This window comes from Polyodon spathula, chromosome 19 (assembly GCF_017654505.1).
Source record: "Polyodon spathula isolate WHYD16114869_AA chromosome 19, ASM1765450v1, whole genome shotgun sequence".
Lineage (NCBI taxonomy): Eukaryota > Metazoa > Chordata > Actinopteri > Acipenseriformes > Polyodontidae > Polyodon > Polyodon spathula.
Window position 1 is genome coordinate 16,696,739 of NC_054552.1, and position 21,759 is coordinate 16,718,497.

Consider the following 21,759-nt stretch of genomic DNA (forward strand, 5'->3'; position numbering starts at 1 on the left):
GACACCTTGCACATTCTAAGTGATGGACCTGTGACAGAGTATTGGAACAAAGCGAACTGCTTTCTCCTCAGCAGTGTTCCCTACACATGGGGGTTCAAGTGAGTGACATGGAACTTCTCAGAGAGGTCACATGGAAAGGGTGCCCCAGATGGAGTGGGGAGTTCAGTGAAGAGGATGGCAGACATGCACGTTCTTGATGGAAATGACCTGCAAACTCTGAGGGAGCTTGTCACAAAGACAGCTGTAGTGGGTGACGTCAGACCAGAAACAGGAACCAGGAAATAAACAACAGAGAGGTAGAGTTGGGTGGAGCTGAGCAATTGGTTTCGCTCAGCATTTAATGAATGAACAGAACAGTAAATAAAAAGGTTGTAACAAACAAAAACACAGGACACGGCACTTTTGCCAAATTAAAGAGACAAAACAAAACGGACCACACACACAAACACAGTGAGTTGATATTTTAACTATTAACTATTATTATTATTATTATTATTATTATTATTATTATTATTATTATTATTATTATAACCTCCGTCTCCAATCTCTTTCTCCACTCACCGAACATACAACCCCGAATGAGTGAAAACACGTTGTTTTTGTGCAGCTGTACCGAGAATCGATTGCTAATCAATTATTCAATTGGAGTCGCGGAACAACTGCACGTGAATTAATAAAGTGCAATTCCTCGTGCTCACATATCATTACATTTTGCTTGCATGTTAAGTGCTGTGCAATCCTCATGCCTAAATAAAAATGTACATTTTAAACACTTGTGTTACACAGACCCGTTTATATCCTGTGTACCAATGACTATACACCAACATTAACACGCAATATACAACACAAAATACACACAGGGGCAGGGCACTTTGCCACAGAGCTGTATGAGTTTTTGGTCAATAAAAATCCAGAAAACATCACATTCAAATGGATTGAAGAGGATGACATCAACATCATGGATGAAGGGCTTCCCCCAGTTGTTCATCGAGTCACTGGGGTACTCAACACTCACCAGGTGCTGTCCTTCTCACCAGGAGAGATATTCCACAGAGATGTTACTTGTTTTTGCACTTACCCACAGATGTAGTCCTGTCACAAACCACTCAAGCTGGCGTTTTATAGTGCCTCCCACACTCAGCATCCCCAACCCCAGGCAAAGGATGATGATCCATGTGAGGATGATGAGGAGCAGGAGAAATGCATTTATGGAAAATTTGTGATAGTGAAATACTATGACAAACACTATGACGGCCAAATCACTCAAATTCATGGGAGATCGAGGTGAACTGCAAGGTGCAAAGTGGTGACAGAAATGCACTCACCTGGCCGCAGAAACCTGACTGTATTTATTATACCTACCAGGAGATCATCAGCATAATTTCTGGGCCAGAGCCCACCAACGGCGCTGCCAAGCTTACAAAATATGACTGGCTACGTTTTAACCAGATTTAAAGCATAGACAATGTACAAACTAGTTTGCAAAGACCTAAAGTGAAGTCACAATGAAAAGGATGAATTCAAGTTTTTAGCTTTTCAAGTTTCTATGAAATGTCACCAATGCTTTGTTGCTTAGTTATGTTCATTTTTAAGCAAACATTAGCAAATCATTCCTTGTTATGCCTGTTAAACATCAAGTTTTATAGAGTTGGCACAAACACATTTCAAGTTCTTTTGTTGAATTGTTACATTTAAAAGATTGTATAGTGTTCACACACTTTTGAAAGTTTTATAAAATATATTTTTGAAAGGGAAAAATCTCACTGCTTGTTTCTTCCTTTAGTGTGACATGGTGTCCTTTGGGGTGATGCTTATAAATGAGAGGGCAAAAATGGTTGAGTCCAAAGAAAAATCTGAAAATAACTGTAGCGTATGTGGCAGGTAGTGTCATTATACCACGTAAGTAAATTCATGGATTTTTAACAATGTGCAGAAAAATCTTACTCAAAATTTAGTGGGAGACATCTGGGTTTCACCATTATAACAGCAAATTCTGTCTCATTTCACTTGATAATCAAAAGCTAGTCAATATTCTAGAAACAGGAGCAGTCAAGGATGAAGATAAACAATTTCGTTTTCAAAATGATATTATTTGAAATGTTATTGTGACAGGGAGAAATCTGTGCTGACTCTGCTGGCACGTTCACAGGGCTGCAGGAAGAGGGCGACAGTCGTCCAACAACAGACTGTGAGTCATGGCAGTGACACGGGGAGGTGGGAAAGTGGGTGTGTGGACTTTCCCCCTCTCTGAATGGCTGAGAGGCGCGTTTGGGAATTTGTTAGCCCTATAAATTAACGCTCTGTTGTTTCTTCAGGTCTGCCCTGTTAAACACACCGAAAGTGCGGAAGTGCTGGTCTTACGACCGAGAACCAGTGGGAGAGAAAGAAACGGAGGTTCAGAGCGAGACATTGAGGGCGGGGAACCTTTGGGCAGACCCCTGATTAGTATATCAGAGCAGGCTAGTTAGCCAGAAGCGTAGGACGGTGATCAGGGTCGCACGGGCAGCGGCGACCGGGATATCGCTGCAAAGTGCAGCACCTTTTCTTTGTAGTTTTGTTACTGTTTTATTTTCCCTGTTTCTTTGTGCCTTCTGTTTTGAATTATTGTTTCGAAGCACCTGCAAGGGCGCCGGTATTGTGTACCATCGCTTGGTATGCTCGTGGTTCTGTTTAACATCTGTGGGATTAAAGAAAAAATAGCACCCTGAAATAAACTGGGCACCTGTGCGGTGTTGCCAAATTCACCTGTCTGTCTCCTGTGTCACTGAATTACCCACCACCCTTCCACAGTTATATATACATATTTTAAGTCACTCCGCAGGACAAATTCAAGGCACTGGTACAAGGTTCATAAAATTGGACTGAAATGTAAAATCCAAGGTTACGACATATTTGTTTGAGAGCTTCAGACTCGATGTAATGCAACTATATGATTTTCATCATCAATATGAGAAAAAAAAAAAATTCAATTTCCGTACATGACTTTTTGTCAACTACCCATATATGCATTAAGAAATGCATATACAGTATTGCTGATAACAAAGGAACTTACTATAGCTAAGTATCAGAAACAACAACCAATTTGTGATTCTGCTTTGAGAATTAACAGCCTCCAATGATCTGACAAACACTGTAGGAAGTGGCAACATACACAATGAGGGTGTATTACTCCATTTTTTATGACAAGTTAAATGGTTAAACTAAGACAAATTTGTTTGCAGATTTAGTGCAAGACCATACATTAACATTGCTAAAGATTAAATCTTTTGACCTGTTCATTCCTTTACCTCAATCTTTGACAATCCCTAAATATTTCTCACAATATACTGTATAATGAAGCTACTATATACCCTATATTAATCATACTGCCCTATTGGAGTAAATAACAATATTTGTTGATCACAAGCTTATTGGCACCTTTTCAATTAAAGTCTGTAAGTTAAGGTTAGTATTAATTGAGCTAGTTAAAACACTATTCATAAATTAGAAACCAGGCAGTCTTCCCAGCGACAGCGAGTGGAAGCGACAGCGAGTGGGAGAAGTACAGACGTGGAAAAGTACAGAGCAGTTTAGAAGCAGAAAGGAGAAATTGCATCTTTAATTGCTTTAATCAGAAAACATAGGACATTTGGGAAACACAGCAGCAGCTCAAAGTCAAACAGCCGCGTGTGTTTTTCTGATAACAAACAAGCTGAAACTCGGAGCAGCTGATTCAAATTCAGCGCCGTTCTGAGACAGAAAAAAAAGAGCGGCCTACCATGCAATCGGGGAAGCCGCTGAAAGAAAGAAAGGCAATAAAGGACTGTCTTTTTTAAGTTGTTGATTCCAGGAAAGCGGCAAGACGGTTTCAGCAGCCCTGGTATAGAGAGCTCAGCAATACCTACCCGAATGTCAAGAATATATCCCATACCTATCTGGTGGTGGTCGTCTTCAAATTGAAAGGGAACTCCGAGGCAAGCAGTAACACTATTCAGAAACCATCTGAAAAATTATCATGCAAGTCTCATTAGCATGTTAATATATATATATATATATATATATATATATATATATATATATATATATATATATATATATATATATATACACATACACACACACACACAGTACCAGTCAAAAGTTTGAGTACACTTGCTGGAAACTAAGTTTTTTTCATAATTGGCAATGTTTTACGTCATATACATTTCTGTAAATACTTGAAAATGAAAACATGTTACAAAATACAAAACAAAACATAAGGAGTATCAATGCAATGTTCAAGAAAATTGAAAATTGTCACTAAATCTTGGATTCCTCAGAATAGCCACCCTTTGCCTTAATAACAGCCTCACAAACCCGAGGCATTCGGTTAACAAGTTTCAGCAGGAAATCACCCGTCATGTCTTTCCAGCTCTTCTGCAGCAATTCCCAGAGATATAGAGCACTTGTGGGTAGCTTTGCTTTGACTCTTCTGTCCAGTTCATCCCATACATGTTCTATGGGATTGGGGTCTGGAGACTGGGCAGGCCAGGTCATTAGACTGAGTTGTCCTTCACTTTCCTTCTTCACCAGATAGTTCTTGCACAACTTTGAGGTGTGTTTCAGCTCATTAACTTGCTGAAGAATGAAGGACTGCCCAACTAGCCATAATCCTGATGGAATGGCATGCCTCTGAAGTATGCTGTGAAAGCCATGCTGGTTGAGCTTGCCATGGACTTGGTAAAGATCACCAGCTCTGTCACCAGCAAAGCAACCCCAGACCATGACACTGCCTCCTCCATGCTTGACAGTGGAAACCACACATGCAGAACTGGGTAGTCGCTGTTCAAGCATACAGAGAGACGTGGTGATGATGTTGAAAATGCCAGCACAGGCGCGCAGGTTTTATTAACAAAAACAGAAAACGAAAGTAAAATAAAGGTGGTCATGTGACGTTACCAGCGATGGTAACACACAGAGGACAAGTACATCAAGCTGTACAAAGAGTGCAAAATAAAACACAGCACAACACTATAAATCAAAAGGTGCCGTGAAAACGGCAGGCCGTGCAGCAGCCCGGATCACAGCGGTCACCATGCTTTTATACTGACGCTCCGCTGAGACACGCCCACCCGTCTGCAGGAACAGCTGATTGCTACAGCTGCTGTTCCACGCAGATGGGTAATCATCCCCAGCAGAGTGCCAAGCAGCTAAACAATTAAATATAACAATTAACACAAAAACATACAATAAACTATCTATTTCCATGTGCAAGGCTTACGCTTTGCTACAGGCACGTTCTCGTCTGCTTCTTTACAATGAGAGATTTCAATGTTTAACTTTTATTTGTATTGTTATCTTCAGTGAATAACTAGAAGCACTAGACTAATACTATCAATTCCCATTTCTATCAAACACTAACCAATCACCAATGCACCATTGGAGTAAACAGTGGGCTTATCTCTTTCCAATGTGATGCATGCCCTGCCAGGGAGCTCTGCTAGCTACACATTAGGAATGCTATCCCAGCTGCACAGGGTTAAGAAATTCCCTTTGAACTAATGGCAGTGAAATATCAGCTATAACTGACAGTACAGATTTGACATAATGTTTGCTCCTGGGTAGAGTCACAGTAGTTGAGATGTGCATGAAGCCGCATGCTACACCTTACCAAATTTCTGAGTGCCCAAGAGTTTCGTTCTAGTGGCAAAAATGCTTCAATGGTGAATCTTTAATGCGTAGAAGGCTAAACTTTGTAAAAACAAACGATTTAGTGTAAAATTCTACTTGATTGTAGTACTTCATGTGTTATATGTTTTAAATGCAGAAGATTTATAAGCATAAATGTTGACAATATGGTGATGAATATAAGCTCATGAGCTGTATGACTGGTGTAAGTAATATTGTAATAATCACAGTGATATTATCATGAGCTTGTCCCAATGACTCCCATTGTACCCCAGGACATTTCTTCATGTGGGGATAATAACACAAGTCATATCATGCTGGTCTGACTCATTTATACTGTATGCTAAAATAGTTTTATAATCTCCTCAGAGATGTTCTATCAGTATTGAAATCCATGCAATAATGAGGCATTCAAATATTTCAACAGTTTATTCAATAGAAATATTAACATATCCAAATGGGTAAATGCACATTATTCAGTTAATTTCATGAGATAAAGGATTGTAATGCATTTGAATGTGTAAAGCTTGACTGACTGATGGATCGCTATACAGATGGTTATCTCCACATATGTATTACAAGTTACAACATTCTATGGCGTCGCCCTTTTATTTTTAATTGATTTAAACTGTGTATCCATTACAGAGACTACTGAACAGTGAATCAGTCAGAACTATGGATTGATTCCAGAGGATACAGAACAGTGAATCAGTCAGAATTGTGGATTGGTTCCAAAGGATACAGAACAGTGAATCAGTCAGGACTGTTGATTGGTTCCAGAGGATACAGAACAGTGAATCAGTCAGAACAGTGGATTGGTTCCAAAGGATACAGAACAGTGAATCAGTCAGAACAGTGGATTGGTTCCAGAGGATACAGAACAGTGAATCAGTCAGCACTGTTGATTGGTTCCAGAGGATACAGAACAGTGAATCAAGTCAGAACAGTAGATTGGTTCCAGACAATACAGAGCCCAATCCACAGTGGTAAATTTCTTGTTTTCCTCTCTGAAAGTCAATCACTGAAAACCGACATGATATTCATATCATGTTTTATAACACGTCTTGCTATAATTAGAGCGCATTTGTGTGATTAGAAACTGTCAACACGTGAGAAATTCTTGAGATTAAGCAGATGCAGAGCTTGATCTAAGGAAAGCCATTCTCAGATATCTGCTGTTTAACATATAATTGTCCATGACCGTTCATGGAGTTGTGTGGTTATTTCACTGATACAGTTGTACACACCCCGCTCCCCTCTGGGGCTTGTCTGGGTTATTGTCTGTTCTGATTGAGCATTCCTGGTACATCCTCTATATAGAGTGTACTGCATTATCAGTGGTTTTCAGCATTGACATTTTGAATGAAAATCACTTGTGATTTATCATTGTTTATCCCTTACAACATTTGTGATAATTGGTATAAAACTGTTAATTAGACACTGTGGTACTGCAATGAAAAACTGCACAAGGTTAAATTAATCAATCACATACTGTGATCAAAAATGTAATTTCCGATCCCTGTGCAATTCACCACAGTAGAAAATCCATGTCTATACTGCATGAACAAGTAACTTCTCTTTTCATTTTCTTCGTGTTTTTACTGCACCCTTACCTTTTTATTATGCTGCAGTCATGTTTAGTTTCCTATTGCTCAAATGTCATGTTTTTTGTTTTTTAAATAATGTTTTTGATACGTCCGAGTTAAGGCGCTTTAACTATGAGTTCAGTAGTGGCTCGTCAGTTCTAGCTGTTTGCCATAGACAGACACACACACACACACACACACACACACACACACACACACACACATATGTAAATAATCTCTAGCAGTTAAAAGTAGTGTATATAATAACACAATTATACATTTCTGGCCTACATTACACATCAAATAAACACTGTTCCCAAAGTTTTCCAATATGATCATGTTAGAAGTTTTAACATTTCCAGTATAATCATGTTAGAAGGTTTTGCATTTCCAATATGATCATGTTAGAAGCTTTAGCATTTGCAATATGAGCATGTTAGAAGGTTTAACATTTCCAGTATGATGTTAGAAGCTTAAACATTTCCAGTATTTAGCACCCCAATCGTTAAAGGCATAACATTGACACCTTTTCAATCTATTTCAGTAACTAATGATTCTCATTTATATTGGGGACTCTCTTGAAAATTAATGGTTACAACTCAAGGGTTTATCTACAATCGAGCTATAATCTTAAACATATAAGTAATATATAAATAAACTGTAATGGGAAAAGAATTAAACTAATAGCAAACTTTTAAAAACAACCAATTTCTTATTTTTCATGGTAAATTCTGATGAGTTTACCCTTATATATGTTTACTATGGTAAATGGGATATTTATCAGGTTTTGAATATACTCTGCTTTTACCATAGTTTACCATGTTTTAAATATGCTTTACGATTCCAGTGCTTAGCTGTGCTTTACCATGCTTTATTACAGTTCTACTATGGGAAACTGCTAAAATGGTCTATTATATAAAATCATACAAAAAATATTATTATTATACAAAAAATCATTTAAAATTGTGGATAATTTGAACAATTATGCAATTGCTTAGAAAGGTAATCACACAGATAACGTTGAAGCATTTAAAAAAAAAAAAAAAATACATGTTTCAATAATAACACCCTCAACCTACCTTGGTTATATAATGCAAATATGTGTGTAGAGACTTAAAATGAACAAGCAATTACCTAAAGGTATTGAACTGGAACCCAGGCACATCACAAGAGAGCTTGTTATTTGAGAATGCTCCAAGAGTCATATTTTTATATGTCCAGTATGTACAGTGTAATGATAATAGAAGCTGAGCATTCTCAGTCAGGAATGTGATGTGGTGGCTCTAGTTGGCAAGGCTCCACACTCAGTCTCTTGCTGCCTGGCTCACTACTGTCTTTTGGAGAAAACAATGGGCGCTTGGCTCCTTTGAGGGAGAGACTGGCCCCCTCAATGAAGTCTTCCTCCGGGATCCAGAGGCCTGTCAGGGACTCAGGGGGCTGGTAGCCGTGCTGCTGGGGGTCGAGCGGGTCTTTGGAGAGAAGGATGCAGATGGAGGGCACGTTCTTTTGGATCGTCAGGTTCTCTGAGGACTCCCCCTTGGGCTCTCGTTGCTGTCGGCTCTCCCACACCTCCCTCAAGCTCTGGTAGCGCAGCTTGGTGACTTGGTGGAGGCCCCCTACCTTGCGCTTCATGATCTCCACGCAGGTGATGGTCTTGGTGATTGCCCGGCCTGAGCCGCTGAACACAATCTGCCGCATGCTTTCATCCTCCATTCGAGACATGGCGAAACCCATCAGATTACGGATCTTGCTCCCTTCCTTCACCTTCATCTCCACCACATCCGGGAGAACCTCTGGGAAGGGCAGAGGGCTCTCCTCTTCCGTCTTCCCGATCTTCTTCAACCTCTCCAGTCCACCATTCCTTGTGCTTTACATTTTTAAAAAATAAATAAATAAAGAACAGAATGAAGCTCATATGTCTTAATTTAAAATGCTGTCATTTATCAAAGCAGGCAGAGACCTTCAACTTGCTTATCATGTGCATTTTTTTGGAACCTTCTCCAAAGTAGGGCATTAGAGGACAATTCGTCCAGAGTATGCTATGCTGTTTAAGCATTTTCCTTACTTTCCCCTAAAAAAACCACCATTAATTGTGAGTCCACATAATATCTCAATAGCTGTATATATATATATATATGTGTGTGTGTGTGTGTGTGTGTGTGTGTGTTCATATGAGCATCAACTCATATTCCAGTTTAGAAGAGGGATTCCAAATGATTCTCCAGCTCTGTAACCTTTCAGTCTCCCACTACAGCATGCAATGACTTTCCTGGAGCCGTACTCACAACATCCTTGCTCTGCTTCCTGCTCCTCTGTGTGCCTGTGAGCTGAGCTCTGCTGCAGAGACCGGGCTGCTCAGAGCCACAGTCACCCTGCCCTGCCTGTCCACAGGCTCAGCCTCGCTGTCTGAGATTCTCCAGCACTCAGAGCTCTAGAGCAGCACAGGGACAGCTGCCAGCTCACACATTGCTGTCTCCCTGGCTTAGAGAGAGGAAGGGTGCAGCCCTCTTAAAGGCACAGGCCGCATTCAGAGCAAATCCCAATGCAGGGATGAAATGCTGTGCAGCACAAACTGTTATGCGTTTTGTTTTACCTGAATCAATAGGAACACGTGGGCATTTCACTGAATGTCATTGACTGCCATTGTTTCACAGATTAATTTCTTCAGCTTAAAGATCCTGACAGTGTTTATTGCACTGAAACAAAATCTTTTAAAATGCTACTGGTTTGTAAAGCAATTAGGAGACTGTAGAACACCTAATAAAATGAGTAGTACTTGCAATATCTGTACTCCAACGGTATTCCTAAAAGCAGTCATCCCTATGGAAAGTGGAGATTCTATAGGGTTACAGGACGTGAGCACATGCTTGGTGAGCAGTGGATGGCTTGTTTGTTAGGATCACACCCGTTTTACTGATTAAATGTTTAAACATCTATATAGAGTACATTCTCATTAAAACCTGTTCTTCGTTTTGTTTTAGTGGTCATCTTCACATTTTGCACATTTGTATTTATTTCAAATGCTACGTTGATTTGTGGTGTAAAATGCACACTGAGAGCACACTTTGTAAGAGTTCACTTCAGTCTTTAATGAACTCCTATGTTTTGAAGGAGAAATAAGCTATCGACTTTACAAAACTAGTATCAGCATTTAAAACGTATAAGAGATGGTCTCTCAGCACTCTCAAGTTGTAAGTTGCTCAGTTTTCTACATTACTGTTGCAATATCATATTTATAAAAAAAGCAGTTAATTAAATACTGGAGTAAACGCTTAAAAAATATGGTGCTACAAATCATTACATTTAAAAAACAAGCACATTGAAAATCAAAACAAGATCAAACATTTTGATGTCCATACTGTGCCATTTTGAATGTTCATTTTCGTTAACCTTTAATGTTAAACTTCAGCCTTGTAGGTGTCCTAACAGGGTGAACTGCCAGCTTCAAACTGTTTCTGAAGGGAGGGATGAGGGAGGGAATTGCTGCACAATGACATGGAAAGAACTGGGCTGAGTCTGCAGGAATGAAGAATCTCTTCTGTGCTGACTCAGGGAACTGTTCCCTTGTATTAACCTGCTTCTCTCGAACAGTCCACACAAAAAGATCTGTAGGGTCCAGTGCAATTAACTCTATTTCTGGGAGCTGAGAAGCTGAGGAATATAAAAATTTGTCTATTGGCAATGCTGCTGGAATCTTGGTTTGATCCCTAGGTACTTGGCGCAGCAGACAGCAGGTCCTGGGCAGGATCTGGGCTTGGTTGCACTAGCTGTGCTTACGTTAACACATAAAATCTCCACTAAGTACTTTGTTTTTATTAGTTAGTTTATAACTAAGCACTATCTTGTTTCAGTTGCACCACACATACTTAAGCGAATACTTTGTTAGACCCTGTACACATTGTGCCTTTAAACTGTATTAGTTCCCTTTAAACTGGCTTAAAAGTGCTAAATACAGTTAGCGTACACACTATGCAGCATTTAATACCGTGCTCAAGAATTGGACTTGAGACCACCTCAGGGGGTACTCTCGAGAGACCGGTTCTAAATTAGATTGCATCAGGTAGTGTGGTTTGCCGGAAGTGTGGACGCTGTAATACCAAACATGTTTTTGTCCATCCTCCGGTATCCCAGAATGTTTTCTAATATGTTTTGGTCCTGAAGGAGCTGTGAACGACTATCAATACTGTTGTACCATTTTTAGGCTTATGTTGTAAAAATCATGGATCGTGGAGCAACGTGGTCATATTTATAGTATGTTGACGAAGCCTATGCAAAGCTTGCCTATGTGAGACCATTGTTTACCTTCTCCATCGCTGATACCAGATGTTTTTAAGAAATAAACCCATAATGTTCATGCTAAGCAGCGCTATGCCTTCCGTGGGCATAGGCTTGTGAATGTGTGGGTTGCTGTGCATAGTGTGAGGGTGATGCAGGTGCTCCAAACATGCAGAGACACAAAACTCATGGTTCAAGTTTTTAATCCTCTTCCATCCACTTTCACCGTAGAAAAATAATAAAGCTGGCTCTACACAACAATGGGTATCACCAGCGCAAAAATGAGGGGTTACAGTCCCAAAATAATAATAACAAAACACAGACACAAAACAGACACGTGTCCGGACAGTGCGTGCTCTAGGTGCAGGTGCGGTGCTTGATCCAGGGGTGCTTGTTTGTGTTCAGGTGCTGTGACGTCCGGGTTTATTGCTGGCTTGAAGCGACAGCTCCCGGAGTAGTATTAGCCATCTGGCAAAGACAAACGTACAGTTATTTGACCCAACAACACACTCACGATTTCACTGTTCTCGTTTTTCCTCATTAACCACAACAAAAGGAACCAATCACGACGTCACGTCCCCCTAAAGTACCCATAGCCCCGCCCCCTCCGATAGTTCAATCATGTCTCCATCAATTCATGAATGAGACTTCTCTCATCATACTAGGGCGATGACTCCTGGTACCGTGACGTCGTCCTTTTCCTGAATGGCCGGCTTCCGACTGCCCCTGGAATGAACTGCCAAACCATTCAGTATGGGGCACGTAATTCCTGCTGTGCAGTGCTCTCACAGGTCGAGAGGAAGATTGTTGATCCAGATTCATTCGCTCTTGTCACATATCCCACTGCTCAGAGTGGAGCCGAAGGTACACTCGACTGAATCTACCTTGCCCATTACACCCCCCTCCCGTTAAAAATAATCTGCATTTTGATGATCTCTCCCTACACGGTGTGTCATGAAATACATGAATGGTTTCAGTGCCAAATATCACCGAGTTATCCGGGCATTGCTATCCTTCATCGTGCTTAACCATCATGGTCGGTGACAAGATTGAATGAATGTCCCAAGAGGTAATAGCGTAAGGTCTGAGTGGCCCATTTAATGGCCAGACATTCCTTTTCTATGACGGAGTAGTTACGCTCCCGAGGGAACATTTTTTTGTTTATATATGGGATGGGGTGTTCGACCCACTGGGACAAGACTGCCTCCAGACCCCAGAGCGTCGGTACGGTGGAGGAATTCTTTATCATAATCTGGTGTGATTAGGGCCGGGGCTTGGCAGAGTCATTGCTTAATGGTATCAAAGGCCCTCTGACACTGTCCTGTCCATTTAATTAAATTTGGGGCACTATTTTTAGTGAGATTCACTAGGTGGCGTACTCGGAGATGAATCAGCGGTAATAACCAGCTAACCGGCTAACCCCAAGAGAGATCTCACTTGGGACTTATTTTTCAGGATCGCCACGTCCATCAAAGCCTGGACTTTGGTGGCGACGGGTTTCACCTGCCCATGTCCCATAATAAATCCTAAATATTGGATTTCTTCTTTGGCAAATGCACATTTACCCAAGTTGGCAGTCAGCCAGTCTACCCTCAAAGACTGCAGGACGGCTGTGACCCTAGCCAAATGCTCTCGCCAGTTGGAGCTGTAAATCACACATCATCAATATACGCTGCTGCATATTCACGATGTGGGCGTAAAGCCTGGTCCATTAGTCTCTGAAAGGCAGCAGGCACACCATGTAGACCAAACAGCATGGTTGTGAAATGAAACAGGCCATCAGGGGTAGAAAATGTAGTTTTCTCACGTGATCTGCGGGTTAAGGGGATCTGCCAGTATCCCTTCGTCAGGTCCAAAGTCGAGATGAACCTCGCTGTTTCCAGTCTGTCCAGAAGCTCGTCGACCCGAGGCATGGGATATGCTTCGAAGCATTTACCTTACGGAAATCAACACAGAAGTAGATGGTGCCATCCTTTTTGGCGACTATCACAATCGGACTGCACTACTCGCTCACCCCAAGCTCGAGCATAGCATGTATCTCTTTGCAAACGCCACCTCGTCAACTTTCTGGGATCCAGTAGGGTCTCTCTTTCTGTGATACCTGGGGGAGAGACAATGTCATATGTCAACAAGCTTAGTTCTGCTGGGCACATCAGAAAAAAAAAAAAACATCGCTGAACTCCTCAGTTAACCTGCGCAGATCTCTCTGCTGATCTGGGAGTAACTGTTCTCCCATCGGAATGGTCTGTATGCTAGGGGCTTCTATACAGGGTCCAAAATCATCCTCTACCTCGCCTGGGTCTATAATAAGGCCTCCCTTGCCTGCCAGGGCTTTAACAAGTTGACATAGTAAATTTCCTGTTCGTTGAGGCGATCGGGCTACCGAATTTCATAATTGACTTTCCCTATAGCCCGAATCACCTCATATGGCCCCTGCCATTTAACATATAGCTTGGATTCCGATGTGGGAAGAAGCAGCATTACCTTGTCTCCTGGTCGAAAGGTCAAAAACCATGCATTTTGATTGTAATGTTGCTGTTGCCGGTACTGAGCCGATTTTAGATTGTCCTGGGCCAAACGACCAACCAAATCCAGGCGATCATGGAGCAGGAGCACATGCTGCACTACGTTTGTGCTCCTCCCACCCCTCTCTCAACAGATCGTGGATGCTGAGAGGCTGTCAGCCACACAAGAGCTCAAAGGGGGACAACCCTGTTGAACTCTGTGGCACCTCTCTCACTGCAAAAAAGTGCTGCCCAATGTTTCTGCTCTTGGTTCACAAATCGTCTCAGCATCTGTTTTAATGTTTGGTTAAAACGTTCAACCAAACCATCCGACTGTGGGTGTAAACAAATGTCCGGAAGGGACGTATTTTTAACATTTTATACACCTGCTGTAGCATTCGAGACAGAAAGTTAGTCCCATGATCAGTCAGTATCTCTTTGGGGATCCCTACTCTCTACATAATCTGCACTAGTTCTTTGGCTATTGCAGTGGCACTAATGGATCTGAATGGAACTGCCTCTGGGTATCACGTTGCATAATCCACCACCACCAATATATGCGTATACCCAGAGTCAGAAGGTAGCAAAGGGCCCACTATGTCTATTGCAATGCACTCAACATTCTTACCTTCAACAGACCGGACCTGTCCCTAAGCATGCACCAGTGTGGGGTCGTTTTTCAGGTCCCACACTAGGTCCACGCTTGAGCCCCACTTGTCTGGTATATTGAGAGGGACCGGAGTAACACCTGCCCTGGAGGGTCCAGTAACCTCGACATCTCGGTCACACTGCATACCGACTCCCTTCAATTGGCATTTGATACCATCCGCGCTCTCCCTCACCAGCCCCTAGCCTCTTTTCAGAGATGCACCTTCCCATTTTTCAATCCATCTCTCTTTCTTTGTTTTCCTAGGATGAAAAAGGGAAGAAAACAGGTCAACTTGCAGGGGGAAAATCTCACCAATTGTTTCCCCTGCTTTGTCTGCCATGGTTACGCATGCGGTCGAGCCTGCCTTTTGGATTAATTGCCAATACTGTGGCCAGTCCCGGCCCAGAATTACAGGGTGCGGCAGCCTTTCCACCACCAACACTGTGAGGTGGCGCTGTGTCTGACCGATCGACATGTATGATTTTATGGTGGGGTATATCGTCATATCCCCATGGATACAGGAGATCACCACCTTGCCTTGTGGCCACCACGGCACACCACCTAAGAGAGATGATCGAATTAAGGTCTGTGCACACCCTGAGTCCACTAGGTACTCACACCCAGGGTATTCACATTACCAACCATTATAAGGCCCCTCTCAACCATTTTCCTGTTCCTTACCTCCTTGAAATGCCAAATTGCATGCAACCACGTTGCACTCCATTGCCGAGGGGCACAGGCAGGCGATGTGTCCAGGTTCATGACACCTGAAACAGATAATCGGGGCAGAAGGCACTGGGGTTAGCGATCTGTCCCACTGCTGATAATGCAGTGGGTCGGGGGCAGTAAATCTACCCCAGTTGGGGGCCAACCGCTGCCTCTATGGTAAGGAGGTGAGTTGGCCAATTGGGATCGTTGGTTTGGCCGGTCGGGGTCCCAGGGGAGGAAATGTTTGTGGTATTGCGGGCGCTGCTCCTCAGCTGGTGAGAGGAGGAAGAGGGGTCAGTAGTCTGCTCTTGATAGAAGAGCTCTTGATAAAAGCTTTGGCTAAAACACCATGTAGTTGTATATATTTTCTCCAAACAAATTGGAGTATTATTTAAAAAAAGAAATGTTCATGTGGCTTGGACACAAATGAAAAAAAAAAACATTCAAATGGTGTAGACACTGCTAGAATGCTCAGAGTTTGACAGAATAGAGGCTATTTATTGCAAAATGCTTTGAAGTAAAATAAAACTGTTTCATTGTGTTTCTGTTGTTGCCATTCATTTTATCTGAATCTTCAATACCTTGTTTAGAGCAACTCTAAATTGCTGTGTAAAAGATTCAACATGTCCACATGGCTTCGACTCAAGCTAGCTCTCTTCTGAGAAGCAATTGTTTCTGCGGAAGAAAAAAGTCGTTTAGATTTTGCTGAGGTTGCCAGTATGCTCAGATAAGCCTTTTCGAGTTTTGCAAGTGTAGGAAAGCATGCTTTATTATACTCCCACCATGAGGGTCAGAATTCTTGGATGGTAATGGATGTTTTCATTTCCTATGTCTTGGTAGATCTAATCATCATCATCATGTATCTAGCATGTGTGACAGAGTGGGTTGTGGGATGTATGGAAAACTATGTAACAATGCATAGATAAGTAACAGAATGAAAAAATCCTGTTTCCACAATAAATAACTGTCTGTATACTGAGTACTGTGTGTAGTGAGGAAAAATGGCTGCCGACTAAAAGACTACGTTTCCCAGGAGGCCATGGTCAAAGTTAATTGTGTAACAGGACTCCAGAAGAAGTTACTGTGTGGAATAGTGGTGCTGTTGGTAAAGATTATCAATTGTTTTCTGTACAGGGAAACAGTCTAGCTGTCCTGACCTAGGTAGGGACTGCGGGTTAGTTAGCACTCCTTGTTGGAGTAGGTTTTTTTGTTTATTTATTTTTGTTTTGCCACTGTACATAATAAACACACGCTATGATGTTTCACTGCAACTCCTGTGTTTCACATATTTCCTACTGTTGGTTGCCTTGACCATCGGTCACTCTACCACACATGCTATTTGTTTTCTTGGCAGGAGGTGAGCAATCAGCTGCAGAACCTTTAGGTTTTTCAGGTGCAGAAAGGACACTGCTAGCCTTGTAGGTTTTGCAGGTCACTGGTATTCTTGACAACTGACTGAACTGCCAGTGTCTGCAGGGTGGTCCGAACATGAATGGCCTCTTGGGGCTGCAAAAACGAGCTTCTTGAAGCATGGATCCAAAACTGCTATTATAACCACGGGGTTTATTACTGGAACTCCTGCGGAAAAGTGGGTCTCTTTTTCCCAGCATTGTTTATTCTGCTCTTTAGCAGCAGCTTGAAATGCTTTTGCAGAAGTTGATTCATATCAGCTTTGCATGGACTTAATTAGCCACTTCACCAATGTAGGCATTGCATTAATAATAGTAATAACAGCAGTAACCAGTGTTTGTTCAAATTGTTTTCCAAATACTACATGTCAAATCTGATATATGATGTATATAAAACACTATGTGTTTGTCATAAAATACTGTAGTTCACCATTGTAAAATATGTACTGATAAAGTCCATTCCTAGTTTCCCAAACAGTCAAGGCTCTGTTGAGCATGTCTCGACCAATCAGGGCTCTGCTGGGCACGTAACAATACTTTTTTTCGAGTGATCTACTTTTTTCCTGATCCACCAATTTCCTGTGACACCGCTATGTTCTATTTGAATTCTCTACTCCACTTCCTGGTTTGCATACTGTCGTCAATTAATACAGGAGCAACATTTTATGGTGAGCTGCAGTACCTTTATTATGGCTACACCAAAATGCCAAAATAAGTGAAAATAATCTCCACAAAATTAGTGATGCTGACTATGAGGTAAAGCGTACTGCAGAACAGTGCTGCTCTAAAATAAAATCCCTTGTGAGAAAATACCAAAAAGCAAAAAAAAAAAAAAAAAAAAAAAAAAACACATCGGGCAGTGGAAGGAGCAAATTTATTTATTTTGATCATATGGATTTAATTCTTCATGACAGGCCAGCCACATCACCGTCCTACAATTTGGACACTAGTGTCACTGGCGAACAAGTCAATGATGAAAAGGAAGACCCAGATAATGAGAGCACAACAGAAAGGGAAGTTCGTGTTTCATTAGGATTTGTGCCAGCCATTGTGACATTAAAATGTATCACAGAAACTTCTGCTTTGCAAGCTTGATGCGTGTTTGGATGCTGCTGATATATACCAAGTTTCAGATCAATCGCTTCACCGGTTCCCAAGAAGAAGATTTCGAGTGGTTTTATCAAAAAATTCGTTGGGGTGCAAATTGCACGGACGCAGCAGCACAATTTTTGTAGCATCTGACAGACAATGTATCCAGCTTATTATCTGAGTCAGAAGTCAGAACCTGATCAGTCTCACAGCTTCCAAGAAGCAGCAGCAGTTTAAAGTTTTGGGAAGAAAAAAAAACAAACACCTTTAACAACAATAGGCTTCCCAGCCTTGCTTGGAAGCATAATAATAATAATAATAATAATAATAATAATAATAATAATAATAATAATAATAATAAATCTTTATTTATATAGCGCAATTCATGTACAATACAATTGAAAGCACTTTATATACAGAAAAAATACAGATATACAATAATAAACAGTAAGAAAAGAGTACAGTTTATTAAAAACAAAAGTAACAATAAAACTCAGAATAAAACATAAAACATAGTAATGAAAATAAAAACTAAGATGATTTTTCTCTTTTAACTTAAGAGTTTTCATTGTGCTAGAAAACCCTGTTTCTGGAGCAAATAATGAAAACATTAGAGTGTAAAAAATATTTATTACTTTAAAAAAAAAAGGAAGACATGTATATTTACTTAAAGTAAAAAACAATCATTCATTAGTATGTCTTCAGTTTTGCTGAAGGATACCTCAGTGTAAGTCCTACTACTGAGTGATGTACTTTGTTTTGCTATGCCTCTTGATGTGAAGAGACTGCACACTCATGTATGCATAAGTAAAGTTATTATAAACTGTGGCTGGTTAGTAAGTCAGAATTCTGACATACTAACTCAGAGTTCTAAGTTTTTTTTTGTGGTGGGAATAGGCTTCCATACAAGCCTACTGTCTTTGTTTATGTTTTTGAAGACGGCTAATTGTTTTTGCGTTTTTGTTTGTCTCATCCTTTCACGTTCTGCTCGTCTCTTAATAATGATTGAACACAAAAACAAAATACTGTACACAGATAGGACGGCAAAACATGATGTATTACATACCAGTGAATCCATTTCTAACAGATGTGACAGCATTCGTCATGGAAACGAGTTCAGAACCAGAACACTGTCGATTTAAAAATACATGAATATGTGGACAGGTATATCGCAACTATATCGGTACTGTACCAGTATCGAAACGTAAGTTAGGACAGGAAGTGTTTTCATCCCGGTATATTCTACACAGTTGTATCAGTACATCACCGATAAGAATTCCAGTCTGGACAGATGTTTTGGTACGGTTCCGCAACAATACCACTATAAAAATAAAAATAAGAAATAATTATTTTAAAGTGTTGACTACGGCATCATGAAAAACAAGCAGATATCCTTTTCATGCAGCACATGAGTTTCATTTCATTTGACAGGAAGTTGATGGTCCTCAGTCAGGTGCATGTGTAATAGTTTTTTAACAGACTCTTGTACATATAGATACACCCATGCAGACAAGGCAAGTTATGAAAATGAAAAGGAAATGCATGTGTTAGCATGAAACAAGGCTAGGCTGTTTAATATTACACTTGAATGTCATTGAGCCTGTATGTAAGCAAGCATTCATAACTATGAAACAGTTAATACTGTGGAATTTAGAAATACTACAACAATATAAAATTGAAAATTAGTCTTTTTGACTAAAAGTCTTTTTCAATTAAATAACAAATGTTTCAGCTATGTCTTTTTCAATGCTGCGAGTATCTTGGTTATACTACCATACCATACCATAAGCGTCAAACTTCGATTTCTCATTGACTCCCCTGAAGTCAATGCAAAACCTAGTTGACCCGTCTGGCTTATCTACTTAAACAACGGGACTGTTCCAGTCACTTTGGGACTCTCCTATTACTCCCAGTCTAAGCATTTAATCAATTTCCGTTTTTATTAAGTGCCTTTAGCATTCAGGTATATGGTATAGTCCCTGGTGAACTGGTGCCCCCAGCAAAATTTCAATGTGATGATGGGCTACTCGAGTCTGCCCTAGGACGGGAGAAAACACATCAGGAAATTCTGTCACCAGAGCCTGAGCCTGACATTTCTGTGTTGGTGTCAGATTCTCTGCAATCTGTACTGACCCTTTTCTCCCCAACACAAAAAGATCAGGTCCCAGGTCTGTGACGTCATCTGCTTTCACCGCTAACAAAGCCTCCTGTTGCAACCAGGGCTTCAAGAGGTGTATATGATAAAAGTGCTTCTCTCGCCATCGCTTCAGCTGGCAGATCTCATACTCTACCATCCCAATCCGGTGTGTAACCTCAAAAGGTCCTTGCCAATTAGCCAAAAGTTTAGACTCGGAACTAGATAATAATAGAAGTACTTTATCCCCCGGCTGAAATGTGCGTAACCGGGCTCCTCGGTTGTACTCTGTCTCCTATCTGTGCTGAGCCTGCTGCAAATTGGCATGAACCCATTTTTCTACAGACTCAAGATGTTTGCACATGTCCAACACGTACTGGATGTTATTGGTCGAATTTTCCTGCTGTACCTCCCACATCTCTTTGACCAGATCAAGCACACCCCGGGTTCACCACCTATACAACAGCTTGAACGGTGAAAGTCCCATAGAAGCCAGGGGTACCTCTCTGATTGCAAAGAGAAGGGGATGAATCAGCTGGTCCCAGTAAAGCACATCACTATTAATAAATCTGTGCAACATGCTCTAAGGGTCTAATTAAAGTGCTCCACAAGACCATCGATTTGAGGATAAAACACCAATGCCCTTAATTCCCAAAAGCTTACACGTTCTGCTGACTAGTCGGGACAGAAAATTGGTGCCTTGGTCAGTCAATATTTCCTTAGGGATCCACACCCGGGAGAAAACCTTTGTTAGCTTGTTGGCAACAGACTTAGCAGATGCAGATTGGAGGGGAATGGTCTCTAGATATTGCGCAGCATAATTCAAAATGACCAATAGGTGTGTGCATCCCCCTGCACTCCTCCCACTATATTTACTCCAATATGCTCAAACGGAGCTTCCACTCGTGGCAACGGCACCTATGAAGCTCGTGGGATGGCTCTAGGGCTAGCTTTCTGACACTTCCCACAATGTTCGCAAAAAAACATCTGACATCACCATTCTGCCCCAGCCAATAGAACCGTGTCACGTGCCTCGCTTTGGTCTTGTCTCTTCCCAAATGACCAGACAAGGGAATAACATGAGCAAGCTGCAACAAATCCTCCTTAAAGCGCTGAAGAATGAGTAACTGGTGACGCACTTCCCCAATATGGGGTAATTTTTCAACATGATACAAAACGTCTCGATTAATTTCAAAGTGAGGGTACGTGGTGATCGCATCCGGGTTCACCCACCCCATGGAGTACTAAATCAGTCAATGTGCAATGTGCTCCTCTGATGAAAAGTGCTTCTACTGAAACTTCTGGCTGTATCCATCCTGTGTGGCCCCCACACGATTTAACTATTAGTGGTCCATTTATTCAGGGCTTGTCAGGCACATCAGGTCCAATTTATTTTCACATGTGCTGTTTAAAATTATTTTTTTGAGAGTTAAACAGGTTTAGAAGGCACTGCATTGCAAAAGGACACTCAGTATTGCATCTCCAGCCAAGCTTACACCTTGTTTGCTGTATTTTTTTCACATAACTCTTCATAGTCGTGCATACTGATAAATCCTCTCCTGATAAGAAAATAAGAAAGTTTACAAATGAGAGGAGGCCATTTGGCTCATCTTGCTCATTTGGTTGTTAGTAGCTTATTGATCCCAGAATCTCATTAAGCAGCTACTCTCAGTGTGTCAGTTTCAACAACCTTACTGGGGAGTTGGTTCAAGACCCTCACAATTCTCTATGTAAAAAAGTGCCTGCTATTTTCTGTTCT